Genomic DNA, 14,166 nt, shown 5'->3' on the forward strand with positions numbered 1-14,166 from the left:
TTGTGGGCTTCATAACCAACAGAATAATCTTAAGCATGGGACAAACCTGCATAACAATGGTTCCAAGGAAGTTTAACATTGGAAATTGAACGATCAAGAGACCATGTTTCCAACTATAAGAAGACATACAAATGGACTACGAAAAAAATCAACACTGCGAAAGTACATTCGCAGCCGGTAAGCCTTGATCAAATGCATCCTGCCTTCCACTTTATTTCATGCCATCCATAAAACACTGTTATAATTTATATAATTATATATACAAATTACTATATGAATTTTATTCACTATCTATTTCACCTATCTCATTATTTCTTGAAGTTTTTGGTTTATATCTCCAGCGAGCAATCTGCAAAGTATCTAATACTATACTATTAGTAGTATTTTTCACATATATGATTTGTATGTTTACAGAGAATAGATGACTAGCCTATAAATTTTGTTTAAAAGCCTAAAGTTTTCGAATTTATTGCCACAAGTTGCAGTTACTTCTTTTTTTGCATACTTCTTTTTTTAAGAGTAGAGTGTCTGAAACCCTATAATTTTTTAAATGATATCCTAAATGGGTCAGTCCGAATCCGTTTTCTTTTTTTTTTTACATTTTTGTTATGGTTTCGAACTAGGGTTTGTGCCCTTCTCTACTTAGAGACTCTATATTGCTTCTGAAATTAGGGGAAAAGCATTGTCAATACAAGTATAAAAAACTTCTTGAATAATTTTTAAAAAAAAATCGATCTAGAATTAGGCGATTTATGCAGATTAAGGAATGGAAGGGCAAGAAGTCGTTACCTTTTTTGACTGATTGTGGTGAGGGAGGTAATTTCCTCTGATTTTATCTAGGTCTGGAAGAAATCCAAATGGTGCCTCTATTGTAGTTGTGTTGGGGATGGATTTGGTCGATCTATGAGAGTGCACGGTTTCGAACGGAGCCTGAATCTTTTCGTTGATCACATCGTCGCTGAAAAACGAAAAAAATAAGAACTCCTTGGTTGAGTAGCTAGAGTGGTACACGCCGTCACCGATTGAGACTGCGTTTGAGACGTCGCCGGCTGAGGGTGCGATGTAGCCGTAGCCGTCGCCATTTCTCTCAGTTCGTTAAAGCGGAATAGGTAGGGTTTCGTCGATGGAGGCGGCGCTTGAAATGGAGAGGAAAATGTATTTATATGGTGTGTATTATATGTTAATAAATCCTAATGTATTTTAATTAGCCGATTTAATTATATTAGTGTAATCTTAAGTAGATCAAATTTGGAGAATACTGTGTTGGGCCAATTTCAATTTTATTAGTTATTGGGCTTATCATTATTTTGCCCTATGATTCTTAATAATAGTATCATTCTTTATTTAAATTTTGTAAGCTGATCTATGTAAAATGTGCGTACTCATTTGTGAGAAATAAGGATTAGTAATTTACGTTTTCACAATATAGACTTTTTTTTAAATGGTCCATCGTAAAATTTTTCCATTATTTTTCTGTTATTTACTTTGACCGCTAACCTTTTATTTGTCCATATTTTTGGAGCTTTTATATATTCTAATTCCAAGTTTGTAATATTATTCAAGTTAATTATTATGTTAATAGTTATTAATTTATTATTAATTGTTTTATTTGGTATGAAATTTTTTATTTGACAAATTAATTTTCTTATTTTATATATTGACATGTATTTGTTTAATTGAATGAAATCATGAACTATTTTTCGTTGATACAATTTTTTTTTCTTCTGTGATTAGGAATACATTTTTCATTATTTGTATATCTTATTCTATTTAATTCGTGTATGTCCTTATTTGTTATTTTTTTATGGTGCTAACCCTATATTTGATATTGGAAATTGTATATTTTAATACTGTAGTATGCTGAATATGAAATGTTTCACTACAGAATGTTAAGAGAATTTCAAATGTACGTTTGTTGTTGTTTATAATATTTTTAATTGTTTATAATTTTATTAATACTATTTTTAATTAGTTAATATTTGTCTTTGTGATTTTTTTTTCTATTTGATTTACCTGTAAAACAAAAAATTGTTAGAAGTATATCAACAAATTTCTTAAATCCAATTAAAATCAATATAAATATTTGATTTTTAAACCTATCTATTGTAATTGAGATATTCTCAGAATTTGTTCATCAATCAATTTCAAATTTTTGGTCCAATTATTTCGAGCATTTTGCATTTCTGCAAAAAAAAATCATAATTGTTAATAACATATTGTACATGCTTATTTTGAGAATTTCTACTGATATCTATAGACATCACATTTTCTGAATCATAATCGATCTGTTTTTTCGGATAATTAATTTAATTTTGAAACTTTCATTGATTGCTCAACTAAAATCAGTCAAAATATGAATCTATGTCTTACCTTGGTTTGAAATCATTCGATTTATTAAAGAAGCCTTTGAATTATCCATCTTCTTAGTACGTTGTTAGATTCCTGTGAATCATTCTTCTCCAATTCTTCTCTTTCTTCTTCGCCGTCTCTTTGAACACCGTTCTGTCCCATATTTGCCGATCAATAGAATTTGTGGTGGATCGTTGCTGTCGATGGGTTTTGTCGATTTGAATCATCTATCGGCGATTGTGATGGGCAATTAGATGTCGACATCGGCGTTCTTGATTCGATTTTTGTCCGTAAGGAGTAGATTTTGGTGTTCTCTGGTTGTTAAGGCATTTTGGATTAGGGCTTTTGGGATTCTGTAAGGGTGTTATTTAACTTTGGTTTAGGGCGACAAAGATGAGTGTGTGATTGTGTTTTTGGTCGTGCTATGCACGGGACAAAGACAATTAATCTATTTGATTGTACTCAAAATATGTTTGTACTAATATGATTAATGATCATTAATCTTTTTTTTTCTTTTATTTAGAGACAATTATTAAAATTTTCTTAATTTAAATTTGATTTTAATGCTAACGTAATCTATTTGGTTGAAAAGGTTTGGGCCGTTTTTCTTTATTTTGTTTTCAATTGTTGGGCTTTCCATTTCATTTCATTTAGCCTACTCTATAATAATGAATTTGATCCGGTTGATAATAATTTAGCTGGGCTAACATAATATTTTTGTAAGTATTGAATATGAAGTTTTAGATTTTGGTTTGTAAAGATGAAATTGGTAGCAGTAATGATTTTACTGTTAATATAGTGTATAAAGAAGTGTTTCAAACTTATGAATTTTTTTGTTGTTGTGTTAATTCTAAGTGTTGTTTCTATATATGAAAATGTATGTTTTCGTCCCCAAAACTTATGAACTATTATCCGGTTGATAATAATCTAAGTGTTGTTTCTATATATGAAAATGTACGTTTCTAAGTGTTGTTTTCTATATATGAAAATGTACTTTGGCGCCTCAATCGTCCGGTCACCGTGGTCTCGCTCACCCCATCGTCTCCGACCGCTTGACGAGCAGGGCCGTCGCCCGCTGTGTCAATCAGCGCCAGCTCTCCGTCGCTGTAGCTCCGTCCGCGGCAGCACTCCGCCGCCAACCGTCCCTTGCGGGGAGTCAGCCGTCCTCCCCTTTCGATCCTTCGTCAGGCGGCACCGCGGCACTGGAGTCGCCTCTGCCACTGACGGCCTCCGCCACCACTCGCAAACGGGCAGCTCCGCCCGCACATCGTCGGTCAGCCGCCACACAAGCTAAGCTCTCCATCCCTTCCCCTTTTTTCCTCTTTATAAAATTAGTTTTGGGTTCGAGCAGTAGCTATGTTGGAGGCCTTTGATTGTAGTATCTAAAGTCGTGATCTTTGGAGAAAAATTTCTATTTGTGTTCTATTGTTTCACTGCATTGAATCCTATTGTTTGCGTTCCATTCTTAAGTTGTGAGTTTTTCTTATTATTTGTGAAGCTTAGCAGATGCTTGCTCTTGACTATTGCTGTGAGAGTCCTATTGAAATCTAAGTTCTTGTCTAGTTGATGAGGTTGATCTTAGATTCTTACATGATGCAAGGGGGGAGTTTGGTTGTATTATTACTGATCTTATTAGGAATGAAAGCCATTTGAAATTCTAGGTTGTGGTGTCTCTACATAAAAAAAGGTGATAAGGAGGGTTGTTATGATTTACCTGCTGTGGTGAAGGGAAAAAGTAGGGAGGTTCTTCTTGCTTGCTCGCTGCCTCTTCTTCTCCAGAATTTCACCCTCGAGCTGAAATTTTCAAAATGTGCGTGGGAGGGGAAAAATTTGATGCCTAAGGATGGGTCCTTATAGAAAAGCTTGGTGTACTTGAGTGTATTGAATGATGCTGCCACTTTCTTTGTTTCTTCCTACATACAATCCCCCTTTATTGATCCTCATTGCCCTCCTTTTTCATGGCTGTAGAATGGCTCCAAATGATACCAATTACTTGGTTAGTAATTGGAAATGTTTGCTTGTGGCAGGTACAAACAAGGATGCAGGGTTTGACTTGCTCCTTTGGTGAGTTTTTTGATCTTCCACTAGCTGAAGGGGTTGTCCCATTCCCTCTAATAGGAGTTCATAAATTCCTCTTGTTCCTTAGTAATTAAAAGCTTGGCTCTTCTTGTAGCTGGGGAAAAAGCTTGGCTGCAAAAGCTGCTGCCCTGTTGCTGTTCGAGAGGGCCTGGGCCCGACGGGCCGGGTGGATGGCCACGACTTGGGCTTGGGAAAAGAAGGCCCAAGGTGCAAGCAAAATAAGAGTTTCTCTTTGGCCCATTGGCGACATTTTGTAATAGAATAGTACTCCACATTTTCCTTCTCTTTCATTTATGTAAATTAAAGTGTTATTCGCGAGGTATGCGAACTCTTTCGTTCGGGGAGAACCACTTCGTATCTTTATACAACTTCATTTGATTTCGTAACATACATTAGATGGTTTTAGTTCGTTCGATTATTACTTAAATTTTTATTTTGCAAACCAACAACATTAAGTATCAATCAAAGTGGTAACGAGTCCCATTTAAAACAACGGAACAAAAGAGCGATGCAAATCTTAGTACGTCATCACAAAAAGGTTAATAAAAGGGGCAGTTATTACACATAGATCCATATAGGGTCGGGCGACCTCACCCAATCGGCCAACTCCACATTCAGAGGCGGAACCAGAAATTTATAGGGAGAGGGGCAAATTTACATATGATGAAATTTTAAGAATTTGAGGAGGGACATTAATGAAAAATTAAAAGAAATAAATGGTAAATTATACAATATATACAAGAATATGAAAATATATGGTGGGGCAATAGCCCCTCTTGCCATGAGTGTAGATCCGCCCCTGTCCACATCCATTGGTCACTATTCCTTCATTAGGGTATCCACTATGGATAGCTGAGGCTATAGCCGCGGTTTGGGGCGGAAGCGGGGCGGCTTATAGTGGCGTTGGTGTCCGCCCCCGGGGCGGGCACCGAAATGGGGGCGGTAGGCGGCGGAAAACAACGGAACAAAAGAGCGATGCAAATCTTAGTACGTCATCACAAAAAGGTTAATAAAAGGGGCAGTTATTACACATAGATCCATATAGGGTCGAGTGACCTCACCCAATCGGCCAACTCCACATTCAGAGGCGGAACCAGAAATTTATAGGGAGAGGGGCAAATTTACATATGATGAAATTTTAAGAATTTGAGGAGGGACGTTAATGAAAAATTAAAAGAAATAAATGGTAAATTATACAATATATACAAGAATATGAAAATATATGGTGGGGCAATAGCCCCTCTTGCCATGAGTGTAGATCCGCCCCTGTCCACATCCATCGGTCACTATTCCTTCATTAGGGTATCCACTATGGATTGCTGAGGCTATAGCTGCGGTTTGGGGCGGAAGCGGGGCGGCTTATAGTGGCGTTGGTGTCCGCCCCCGGGGCGGGCACCGAAATGGGGGCGGTAGGCGGCGGACTGGCTTCAGGCGACTCCGGGGCGAGGATGCGCCTCCTCCGGGGCGGACGCGGCGATAGGCGCGGCGCCTATAGTGGCGGACCTGTCCGCCGCGTCGGTGGACGATTTTAATTCACCTATAAATACATTTTCACATCACATCATTCCAACTCTACATCACATTCATTTTTTACCTATAAATGATTTTAATTTTTTTATTCATTTTAATTCACCTATAAATACATCACATTCCATTCATTATTTTCACATCATTCCAACTCTACATCACTCAAAATTTCTCTCACTAGAATTTGTGGTCGGAAATGAACAATTTGTGGAGAGACTACTAGATTAAATTTTCGTTTTATAATTTTTCCTGTACTTTAATAACACGAAAATTTAGTGTTTAATTTTAATTTCTTCACGTATAGTCGTCTTCTTCTAATTACGATAGCCCGATAAATTTATTCATAATTGCTTGAAACATTATAAAATTAAAATTGATTATAAAATTTGGGAGCTATTGGAGGTGTCCACTATAGTGGCGGAAATAAAATTTTGGGGCTATGGACAATAAAACTGGGGCGGAGCTATTGGGGGTGTCCGCCTTATAGTGGACACATGTATCTATATTTGCTATGTCTCTTATTTATTCTTGAATTGATTTTTCTTTCGTTGGCAAGTGATACGTTTCTTACATTTGTAGAAAACGATTACAAAATACTTCTCATTTTTGTTAAATAAAAACAAATTTTGACAAAATAACCATGATCTTGCTTTATATATATGTTACGTCACTTATTATTATTTTCCCATTAAATTTGGATTATACAGAAGAGGCTCTAGCTGTAAATGCAATAATTATGCCAAAAATGGCATTTTTACTTACGTTGTAATTACTTTATAACTTCATGTGATTAATTTAAATACTTTAAAACTTTTTATAATTTCATGTGATTAATTTAAACAAATAGTGTAGGGCTGTAGGCTAGTACTAGTTGGCTGTCTAATACTCCCCCCATCCCTTGTAAATAAATTTTTTTGAACTGACATGGTTTTTAATGCAAAATTGGTAAATGAGTCTCACTTTATTAGAGACAAAGAAATTTCCTAAACTAAAGTTTATATTTTTAGGGAATGGAGGAAGTATATAAATCGAAATGTTTCAGGACTTTTATAATTTCATAATTTGAGTTAACATAATTTTTGTCATGTCGATTAAAATTGCGAGATTGAACAATTTGTTCATAGAAATAAAAAATAGTCTAGTAGTATTTTTTTATTAACAAATAAATAAAATTTTAAAGATCACGTTGAACTCGTATCTAAGACCTTTTGCCTCAAATACTACCATTATATAGTTTTTCATTATAGAAAGTAAACGCCCCCTTATTGTATGAGCACCATTCATGAACCTTACTATGATTCTTCCACGCTATTACTCATGTTATTTTATTATTTCCATATTTTTATTTTAATGTTATGATCACAAATACAAAAAGTAATTTTAAAGTGTTAAAAATTACCCGAAATTCTAAAAAAAGATATATAAGACCCACTGTAAATATAATTTACATGGTACCATAAGTCTATAAGAGAAAGACATGAAAAACCAAAAAGAAATTACAAAGTAATCACAATAAATACTCTAAACTGATGTATAAATTTGATCGTCTATTTTGTGATATTTATATCATAAATTTGATCATCAATTTTGTGATATTTATAGCATAAATTTGATCCTCTATTTTGTGATATTTATAGCATAAATAGACGATCCCCGCTTCCATAAAAAATGTGCCATCTTTAATTATCTATATTCCCTTTATTATTATTTAACCGTGTAAAATACATACAAGTAAAGAAACGGTTCTAACCGAGGATGGGGAATCACGGACTTCGGCCCTCTCCAAGGAAAGCCCGGAGCCGAAGTCCTATTATAAAAAAAGAAACGGTTTTGCCATTTCGGCCACTTGGTTTTGCAGAAGGCCCTAAAAGGCTGTAAGGGGATCAAGTAAAACCAAGATCCCTTCCTTTTAAACTGGAAAAAATTAAGGATTGCCCGCAGAGACAGATCCTTATCTAGCCTACGGAGTTCGGCAGCAAAAGCCGACAAGTGCCTCCAAGAATTCGGAGTCACCTGACCTAAAGGGAGTTGAAAAAAATCAAGAAGCTCTACAAAAGGTGGGGGAAGAGGGAAACGAAGCCCGCATTCTAAGCAGGCTTCGTAAACGGTGGCATAACCCTCCGGCGGGTCGTTAGCCCTATGATCATCGTCGGGAACCACCGCCTTCCCCCCGGGAAGAAGATATTTTTCGTGTAGAGATATCACGGTGTCCTTACTCAAGACGCTGTGAAAGTATTCTACAGTCTTCTCCCCGGACTCTTTCCGGCTAGAAGACCCCTTGCCCCCTTTCCTACCGCTACCTAACTCGGAAGAAGAAGAAGAAGACATGGTTCTTACTCTTTGCAAAATCTGAAGAAATTCTGAAGAAATTCTTGAAAGCGGAAGGAAATTTTTACGCAAAGGAGATAGAGTGCAGAAGAAGCTATAGCAAAAGTGTTCAACTGATGAAGAAAGGACGTATTTATCAGATTCGGAGAAGATTTCAAAATCATCGCACCGTTTCGAATCCCACCTTTTTAGGATTCAACGGCCGGATTTTACTGTCGCATTTAATGCAGTCACGCGCAAGGCACGTCCCCTGACGTCAGCCTCCCCCGTACCTTTATCCAGAATGCCGAAGTGACTCGCTTCGCCGAAGTGATTCACTTCGTCTTTCGGGGGGGGTAGTGATGGGGTACGGACTAAACAAGCCCAACAGCAGTGACGGCCCATCAGCCCAAAGCCCAAGGAAGAGTATCAGTTCGGCATTACCAAAGAGTTCGGCCCTAGCCTACAGCTCGGTAAAAGCCGACCAGTCAAGCTCTACTCTCAGATCGGCTAAAGCTGCTCGGCAATAGTTCAGCAGTTCGGTCTCAGTATTCGACCGAACTGGAAGATAGTCAACTCATGCAGGATAGTGGACCAAGTACAGAGATAGTGGACTCATGCAGGATCTCATGCAAGATAGTGGACCCATGCAGGATCTCCATGACCTCCACGACATCCACAACCATCATTAGTGGTGATGCAAGCCACGATCTTAGTTCAAGGTATAAATAGAACTCAGATCAGATAAAGAAGGTTAAGTTCTCTAGAGATCAAATATCAAATAGCAAGTCTGTATTGTAAGCTGTAGAAAACAGATCAAGCAATACAACTCTGCCCTCTTTTCTTCCCGTGGACGTAGATTTACCTCAGTAAATCGAACCACGTAAATCTCTGTGTCGTGATCTGTATTTTCCAGCATTCATCACCGCCAAAAATTCGCCAAACCATCACTGGCGCCGTCTGTGGGAAACAGAGAACCAAATTTGTGATAAAGCGAATTTTTGACCCTTTTTCCACCCCAAAAAAATACATACCAGATCACATACTACCCGTAATACCGTTCGTGAAAACCATGAGGAAGCTAGTCCAGCCCGCAGGTCCGGAAAACAGCCTCGGGAGACATCTACTTCCAGTTTTCACGATGAAGGAACAAGCCGCTCAAAAGGTCCACACACCGAGTCTTCCCAGCAGCCTGATTTGAATGAGGCTGTCAAGCTGTTCTTGGCTGAGAAGCAGGATGAGTTCTTAGCCTTCCTGCAAAAGAGCCAAGAGCCGAAGACGAAAACGGTGGATTCTCCTTCCTCATCCAGACATGAAAGTCACTACCGCAGTAGTGCCGTGTCTTCCAGGAAGAAGAATCCTCAACCCCGACATGTTCCTGTTCCTCCTCGGTACCGGAATCACAGGAGATCTCCATCTCCTCCATACCGAAGAGATGTCGGGTTCGCCATGTACGGAGCATTGAAGACTCCGTTCTCGGACGATATCACCCGAACTCCCCTTCCACAGAACTACCGAACTCCGTCGATGACTTATGACGGGTTGGTGGATCCTCATGACTTCCTGGGACGCTATCAGTATAACATGGCGAACCAGGGTCTCAATGAGGTCCATATGTGCAAGCTGTTCCCCGAGCTGCTTATCGGGAACGCGAGAAGGTGGTTCGATAGCCTCCCCCAAGGCAGCATTAGATCTTACCGAGATCTAATGGATGCTTTCCACAGGAGGTTCTTTCAGAAAGCGGAAGCCCGGATCACTTCGGCTCAGCTGCTTTCTATACGTCAAGGTCGCGACGAAAAGATCAGCGACTTCATGACGAGATTCCACAAGGAATGCCTACAAGTAGATGATCTCAACGATCTACTTGTCATTTCGGCATTCCAAAATGGAATCCTGCCCGGAGCTCTCTACAGAAAGCTCGTGGAATGCAGTCCGCAAACAGCTCAAGAGATGTGGGACATTGCGGACAAGTTTTCTCGTGCCGATGAGGCAGACCGTCGAAAACGGTCTTTAGACAGCTCATCTAGAGAAGACAAAAAGAAGCCCGATCATAGCGATCAGAGGCTTCCTCGCCGAACACCTTCCCCACCAAAGGAGGGATAGCGGTCATCCGAGGTGATCGAAAAAGAGCAAGTGTGTTCGCAGATTGCGCTTAAAAGTGCCGAGCAATCAGTTCGGCACCATCAAGCATAGCAATCACAGCAGCCGGAGTCAGAGGCAGGCGAAATGACCGAAGTCACACCGGAGCCGAATTCGATGGTGACGGCACTGAAGCCGTGATTCCGGTTGAGATCGGCATACCCAGTCCCCGAACTCAATTTCTCCTCAGAAATGAATGGTGACGGACTGAGAGCCGAACTAGATCTTGCCGAAGAAAGAAGAGAATTGGCCTGCATAAAAGCAGCCAAGTACAAGGAGCAAGTAGCCCGGTATTATAACCAAAGGGTGAAAAAGCTGCAATTTCAAGTGGGAGATCTCGTCTTGAGAAACAACGAAGTAAGCCGAGCAGAAAAGCTGGGCGAACTCGAACCCACATGGGAAGGTCCATATCGGGTGTCAGAAGTCCTCGGCAAAGGGTCTTACAAATTGACCCACGTGTCAGGAGCACAAGTACCCCGAACATGGTACGTTTCCAACCTCAAAAAGTTCCATTTGTAAGAGACAGTCCGGTCAGTCAGTCTTGAGTCCTGTTCGGTCAATGTGCTTTCTTTGGTTTGCTTGGTCTTTGTTTGTCTCTGTGCGTTTTGTCTGTGTGTTTTGTCTGTCTCTGTGCGTGTCGTCTCTTACAAATGTTACTGAGGTATCTTGTTCTTCGAAGGCTGATCCCCTTCTTAGAACATATACAAGCCAACGATTGTGAGTCAAAGCTTCTAAAGAGGATACAAGACCACAATTCAGCTTAAACAAGCAGTTCGTCTGAAACGAACTGCAATAAGCCAACGATTGTGAAGTCCAAGCTTCTAAAGAGGATACAAGACCACAATTCAGCTTAAGAATCAAGCACTTCGTCTGAAACGAACTGCAACAAAAGTCCGATTCACGCGATAAAACTTGCCTGAATTAGGACAAGGGAAAGTCCGATCCACGCGATAAAACTCGCCGAATTAGGACAAGGGAAAGTCCGATCCCCAAATTAGGACAACGGAAAGTCCGATCCGAGCGATAAAACTCGCCAAATTAGGACACAAGCTTAGTCCGGTCAAAGATGTTTATTTCATCAGACCAAAGACTAGTCCGGTCAAAGATGTTTATTTCATCAGACCAAAGACGAGTCCGGTCAAAGATGTTTATTTCATCAGACCAAAGACGAGTCCGGTCAAAGATGTTTATTTCATCAGACCAAAGACGAGTCCGGTCAAAGATGTTTATTTCATCAGACCAAAGACGAGTCCGGTCAAAGAAGTTTACTTCATAAGACCGAGGACAAGTACGATGAAATTTTTTCGCTAAGCTGTAAATACACAGTGTTAGAAGCGAAAACAAAATTTCATTTTTCAAATCTTGTTCGGCACACAACTCCGCTACCCTACGAGATGGCGTTACGCTATTACAAAGGACTATCCTACTGTCCAGGGTTGCTAAAGTTGAGCCATCTATTCACAAAATCCTCGTGAAGCCGAGTTCGGGCGTTCTCGGCAGCTGAAGAATAAGCAGGTCGACGAGATGCTCTAATCGACCTACCGCCTCTTCCCTGAGCCCGAGAAGCCCTAGCACCTCGGCGGCGAAGAGTCTCTTCACGAAGCATTTGCCGATCTTGCTCACTCATAACCACAGCTCCTCTGCGAACTTCAGTCCGTCCTCGACTTGACGTCTCTGGTTGTCTCTGAGTTCGTTGCTGACTTGGAGTACGGTTTTGAGCAAGTGAATCAGAGGTTTGAGCTGGAGTACTAGCATCTGTTGGCGGGAAATGCCTGAGGAATCTCTCAATTGAGGGACGCCGGGAAAGAACTATGTCGTACCGAGAAGCCCAGCGCCGCAATGATTTCACGACTTGTTGGCAAGCCGAGCTCTCCAGCGCATTGTTCCTCCGGAGTACATGATATTCCTCCCACAGTTCGTCAACTCGTTCTTGAACTTCAGAGATGGTCATTCCCCCACGCCTGCAGATGAAATCCTCATACGCAGTCCTCTCAGCGACGGCAGTGTTCAGCTCGGCCTCCAGATCCTTCTTTTCGGACTCTAAGTCCTTATTATCGGCCTCCAGCTTCATTGAACGAGCCAAGAGTTCGTCATTCTTCATCTGGTCAGCTATAGCTCTTTTCTCAGCTTCGTCTAAAGCCGAAGAGTACAGCCGCTTCCAGTGAAGTACCTCCAGCTCCTTGAGAGTTAAGAATACAAAGCAGCTACGTCAGTTCGGCATTTCAGCTTACCGAGCAGGTAGTAAACCACAACAGGAGTAAGAGAGTACGAAAGGCTATACGAAGACACAAGAGCAGAAAGAAGATTTTTTTCATTCATAAGAAAAAATTTTTTTCTACACAAGGGCTTCAAGGCCGTTTTACAAGAAGGAAGAAACTAAACTAAGAGAAGGAAGACGAAATCATACTCCGCTAGCTTCGTCTCCGCCTTCTCGGTGAGGTTCAGCTTCCTTCTCCTTGTCTGCTTCAGCTCCAGCCTCGGCCTCCCTGCTCTCCCCAGCCTGCTCGGCGCCACCGTAGCCGATCTGCTGCGCCTCCTGCTCGGCCTGCTCATCGCCGGTCTGCCGCTCATGCTGCTCGGTATCACCCTCTCCATGGAAAATTGGAGCGGGTGAAACTGACCCTATGGAGGCAAAGATAGCCTCCATGTTCTCATCGCGGTCAGCTCGGCAACTACGAACTTGGTCTGCAGAAAGCAGGACCGCGGACGAAGCAAGCTCCTCAAGCACCGGCAGACTCTGAAGCCGAGCTGCTATCTCTCGGCCGTACAGCGGCAGGATGACTTCGGGACCCTGCTCGGCTTTATCGGTCATCAGTTTCAGCAGATCACCGACAAAGGCTGAAAATTGGTTGCTCAGAAAGAGTTTCTCCGCAAAAGCACGGAGAACCTCCCCTTGGGCAACCACGGCGGCAGCATCCCTCCGTTTCGTCTGCTCTCGCTGGATGACGAGCTGGTTTTTGGCAAACTGAGCTTCATCTTGGGCCGAAATCCTAGCAGCTCTGGCTTTCTCAAAGTTTGCCTCAGCCTGCTCGGCCCGGTGACAAGCAGCCGCCAACTTCCTCTGCATCTCAGCATAGTCGTTGGACGCTTTGGAGAGTTCAACGGCGACGAGCTTGGAGAGCATATCGTTCCTCTGAAAATGGAAAAAGCAAAAAGTCAACAAAGGGGCCACAAAAAATACAGGAAAAAAGCAAGGCCAGAAAATCAAGAAGAGAATTCACCTCGGCGAAGTCCGTGGGCCATAAAAACGGCTCACAGATATGTTCCGAAGGAGGCGCCAAGACCACGTCTTTCTCCGGCGCTCTTGGGGGCTTCTGGGCCTTCCCCTTCCCCTTTGCCGAAGTCGACTCCGGCTTCTTCGGATCCGAAGAGGTTTTTTGCCTTTTCGGAGTCCTCTCGGCATCAGACGCCGAGCTGGTGGTTTTCGGCCTCTCCGGCTCCTTGGACTCCGAAGATTTGCGGCTCAGCTTATTCAATATGTTCACTACCGAAAAACAAGGAAACAAGGTTAGTTTTCGCCGCTAAAGCAGTAAGGCATAAAAAAGAAATCCTCACCCTCAGTCTCTTCGTCCGAAGACGAGATATTGAACACGAGGTCGCCCTTGACGAGCTCAGTTTCCGAGTATTGTTTCCTAATCATAGGAATCTTATTGAGCTCGCCCTCGAGCTCGGCCAACGGTTCTAACCGAGGATGGGGAATCACGGACTTCGGCCCTCTCCAAGGAAAGCCCGGAGCCGAAGTCCTATTATAAAAAAAGAAACGGT

The 14,166-nt window shown here is 41.4% G+C and overlaps 1 long non-coding RNA gene across 1 annotated transcript; it reads left to right on the forward strand.

Moving 5' to 3' along the window:
• The first annotated feature begins 3,351 nt into the window (after window positions 1–3,351).
• On the forward strand, window positions 3,352–4,775 carry LOC121744077. Its single transcript, XR_006038470.1, has 2 exons — window positions 3,352–4,413; window positions 4,523–4,775. It is a non-coding gene; the product is annotated as an uncharacterized LOC121744077 (long non-coding RNA).
• The last annotated feature ends 9,391 nt before the right edge of the window (window positions 4,776–14,166 follow it).

This window comes from Salvia splendens, chromosome 8, assembly GCF_004379255.2.
Source record: "Salvia splendens isolate huo1 chromosome 8, SspV2, whole genome shotgun sequence".
In the NCBI taxonomy this organism is placed as follows: domain Eukaryota; kingdom Viridiplantae; phylum Streptophyta; class Magnoliopsida; order Lamiales; family Lamiaceae; genus Salvia; species Salvia splendens.